The following is a 4,759-nucleotide window of genomic DNA, read 5'->3' on the forward strand; positions in this document are numbered from 1 at the left end:
TGCAATCTTAGATATCACATTTACTCTCTGGTCTGTCATTTCATAAGTCATATGCATTCAGCACTCACCCATCTTTCGCTTTGAGCTCCTCTTAGTACTCTAGCAGTTTTTACCTCAGTGTTCTGTATATTTGTATTGAATATTTCCCTCTGAGGTTTTTTTTTTTTTCACTTGACTACATTGACTACATTTCAAAATGATCTTTTTTCCCCCTGAGTATTCTGCTTGACCAGTACTAAACTGAAGGTATGTTATCAGTGTATTGCTCAGATTTGACTGCTGCATCTTCTCCACATCTTCTCCACAAACCCAGAGATCTCTGTGCAAGTGTAGGCACAGCTCAGGTCCAGACTGCCTCCTCTTTGGTTGGATACCTGTGGCAGATACCACTTGGCATTTGTTTGTGGTGTGAAGTATCGCATGACAAAAGGGTTTTACATGTGTGCGCACAGTACCAGGAAGTTAGACCTCTACTCTGCCCTCGTGAGGCCTCATCTAGAGTGCTGCATCCAGGCCCAGGACCCCCAGCACAAGAAAAATGCGGAGCTGTTGGAGTGGGTCCACAGAAGGGCACGAGGATGATCAGAGGGCTGGAGCACCTTTCGTATGAAGAAAGGCCAAGGGAGCTGGGCTTTTTAGCTTGGAAAGGGAAGGCTCCAGGGAGAGCTCACTGCATCCTTCCAGTAGTTGAAGTGAGCTTATAAGCAGGAGGCGGCTGACTTTTTACACAGGCAGACAGTGATAGGACAAGGGGGAATGATTTTAAACTAAAAGGAGAGAGAATTAGGTTAAACATTAGGAAGAAATTCTTTACTAACATGGCAGTGAGGTACTGGCACAGGCTGCCCAGACAAGCTGTGGATGCCCCAGAGCTTATTATCAACACTATTAAGAATGTTGTAGTTTTCTTCTGTTACTGCCAGTATAAAGAAGTTGGAATTAATGTCCTTACCGAGTTGTCAGTGTCTGCTAATTCGGAGATGACAGCCATGTTAAAATATATTCAGTGTACAATGTTTATCTTGCTCTGAAAACTTAATTTGTATCCCTTTGACTGTGTTGCGGAATACCAAGTATACGTAAAAAAAAATAAATAAATAAAACAGAAAACTATATATATTTATCTATACTCATTGGTCTTTTGTGTACTCATTTAAAAAAAAGAGAACTGAAATAAATCGTAAGATATAAGAACAGTTTGAGCATATTTTTCACTGTTCATTTTGAAATGTTAATCCTGAATGTTTTAAGAGACAAATCTGTGAGTTTTTCTTTCTAAAGTGTATTACTGCTTAATATTTAGATTACTGTGGCTCTATTAAAGCGTATAGGACTTGGCGCACTGCACAAAGTTAATGTTTCACTGCCTGAGGCAGTTTGTGATCTAGGTACAGAGCGAGAGACAGCAGATGGATCTGGGCAGACGGGATGTAAAACAGAACATGGAGATGACAATGTACTGAGAGAGGCCTCCTAGAGAGTAATTGCTGAATTTCTTTCCAGAATGATTTCCTACTTGAACACAAATGATGTGACCACAAAGTATTTCAAACCCTGTTAGTGGTAGGGGTAGTGATGTATTTGTATTTAGGTGCTGCAGATCTTATATAACAGGGTGGCTTAGCAAAGATTTTACAGAGTTCTGTGCCTTTGAAAGTAGGAAATAGAAAGTGATGGATTATTGGCTGGACTCCATTTGTCCAGAACCCCCCGGAAGGAGCTGCTTGGGTAGACTTTGTCCTCCCGCTTCATCACTGGTCTAGAAAATTTGTTTTCTGATTCAGAACTGTTTCTCAAAGTGGATGTAGGTGCAATCAGTGATCATTTGCTTTTAGGTTCACTAAGAGCGTTCCTTGGATTTGCCTGCTGTACTGTTAATTGTTCGAGGCAATGCTCCTGTAAAAGCTGCTAAAATGAATACTTTGTGTATTTCTTGTGTCTCTAAGGAACCCATCCTTAAGACTTCTTTTAATCTCCAGCACCTGCAGCCTCAGTTTTTGCTTTTGTCTCACAGCTTTGCCTCAGGCCAGCATCACTTCACACATGTTGCGACCATCTTCTAGCAGCATCGTACAGCTGCCGGAGCTTCTGGGTGTTGAGAACTGTTAAGTATGAGCCTGGACCCTTGTTCTGTGCATCCTGACAAAGTGCAACTGGCTTTTGGTACATGCAGAGTGCAGTTTCGGGCTTCATGTCTGTCTGTCCTGTGTTTGACAGATTTCTCAGCGCTCCTTCTGCAGTTCTGAAAGTTCATATGTCTGAGTGGAGTGGAGTGGAGATTGTCAGGTGACTTTATTTCTATGTGTAAGGCAAACTGTTAGGAAAAGAAAAGAAAAAAAATGACACAGAACCAACACAGACAAACCCAGATTTTAAAATATTTCAGGATTTCCAGATTTTAATGCTTGGGAGGTTGCAATGCACTTTATCACTTCATTGTCTGGCAGGAGTGCTTTATTATTTGAGGAAGCGAAAGCAATTACGTGATCTCCATACTTATATAGATTTACATGTTATCAGTCCAGAGGGACTGAGGTACATTTAATGTTCTGTGAAAATGTTCAAAAAATGTCAATGTGGCTCTGCTGCTTTAAGATGCAATTGGCAACCTTAATTGAATGTAAGCAAAACAGTGTAGATCTGATACCATGCATGCTGCAAATGCTTATCCACTGGTAATATCAAGTGTTGTCATATACAATGCAGATGTTTATTGTTTTTATGTAACACTTCCTATTGAAGTATTGGAGAGCCTGAAATAGAAATACTCTGATGTGATGACCATGCAGTTCTGAACTGTCAGACTTCTAACTCCTAAAGAAGTGCAACAGCATTTTTGTGACAAGGTCATATCCTTTTCTCTCATGCACATGGTTTAAGTTTTATTAGGGCTCTTATTTTTCTTTTAAAAAGTGCTCAAAAGCAGCTCAGTGCTAATGAAAACTGGAATAGAGATAAAGTTGTGTTTACATCTAGGAACATGATTGTTTTAAGCAGTTCTCATTCTTGCAGCAAGATGCTGCTGGAAATAGTTTGGTCTGATGTCTGCTATCACTTTTTAACACCTGTTTGCAGGACCCTGTGCTGGCAGCAGCAGTTGCTGGGCAGTGACTGCAGTAAAGTGCCAGTGCTGAACTGCTGAGATGGGCCTTTCGGAAATACCTGGAATCAGTGTTTGGGGATGAACTTGCTGTACAGTATCTGCTTAGACATTTTAGAAATAAGGAGACAGAATCTTTAGCAGTGTTTGTTGTTATAAGACAGGGGAAAATGGTTTCAAACTAAAAGAGGTGAAATTCAGACTGGAGATAAGGGAATTGTTTTTTACAATAAGCATGGTGCGGCACTGGAACAGGCTGCCCAGAGAGGTGGTAGAAGCCCCGTCCTTGGAGACACTCAAGGTCAGGATGGACAGGGCTCTGAGCACCCTCATCTAGCTGCAGGTGCCCCTGTTCATTACAGGAGAGTTGGACTAGATGACCTGTAAAGATCCCTTCCAATTCAAACCATTCTATGATTGTATTTTTATTGCATTTCAGCAGTGACTTTTGTTCAGTCATTGTGGGGTGTTTGTGCATGCAATGATCTGACCCATGCAGAGGGTTTGTTTCGCTGGAGGTGGTGAAAGACTGCTTCCAGTGTTCGCATTTTTCCCCATACACGGCACTAAAGGATAGGGTGACTCAGAGTAACTTCTTTCCTGCAGAACTCCTTTCTGAGGACTGTGGCTTCAGCCCAGGGCTCAGTATGAGGTCAGCAGGGCCTGGGCAGTGGCAGGACAGGAGCCCCTGGGCTTGCGGTGGTTGCACTCACTGACAAGGCTGGGGTGCATCGCCAAGCTCCCCACCCACTCTGCACGTGGCTGTGATCAGAAAACATTCACTGCACCGCGTGCTGATCAATCCGTGAGAGCTCAAACGGGATGCGAGACTGAACCTTTGAATTAACTAAAAGAAGGGATTTGAAAGAGCAAAATATAGCGAGTGCTGATCCAACCTAGAGATCTACAGTGCAGCTTTGATTTTTATTTTTATTTTTTTAATACTTTTAAATAATTCAGTCTCTTCTGAGCATGACGGTAGCTTTCAAGTGAAGGCATTGATCCATCGGCGCTCCGAGAAGCACGGAGGCCCAAGATGGCGGCGCTGCAGGAAGGAGGCAGGAGGGAAGGGAGCAAGTTGGGTGCCGCCTGTCACCTGCTGACAGGAAGCGGGCAGCTCACAGCTCACCTCACTGCAGATTGTCACGTGTGGTCCTGGAGCACTTTTTGTGTCTTCCAGTGGGCGGGAGCTGAACCTGAAGTGCTCCCCAGAAGTCTCTTGCAGATGACCTCCGTGAGAGAATATGTTGTGTTTTCAGGCACCCATTGTTTTGCCTTGGGCTGCCTAAGAGCCACTGTCCTCTGAGCAGGCCCAGGGGCTGGGTGGGAGCTGAGGGGCACGGGGCAGGAGGGGTCGGACGGGACCTCACCCGAGGAGCTGAGCAGTGTGTTTTTATGGCGGTCTGCTTGAGGGAGGCACCTGTGTTCTATAATGGAACTACTTGGTTCGATGTGCGGTTTACACACTGAGGGTGTTCGGCAACACCAGTGTGTGAGACAGGTCAGTGTTCTCCAACTCCCTGTGGCCACTGTACAGAGTCCCCGCAGCAAAGCGAGCTCTGCCCTTTCGGACCTGGGCCTCCCTCGTGGCTCCCTGCCCGCTCTGGGAGAGCCCCGTGCCTCAGCTGACACGGGGCTGACAGGGCCTCGAGCCGCCTT

The sequence above is a fragment of the Meleagris gallopavo genome, chromosome 2 (assembly GCF_000146605.3).
Source record: "Meleagris gallopavo isolate NT-WF06-2002-E0010 breed Aviagen turkey brand Nicholas breeding stock chromosome 2, Turkey_5.1, whole genome shotgun sequence".
Taxonomy (NCBI): Eukaryota; Metazoa; Chordata; class Aves; order Galliformes; family Phasianidae; genus Meleagris; species Meleagris gallopavo.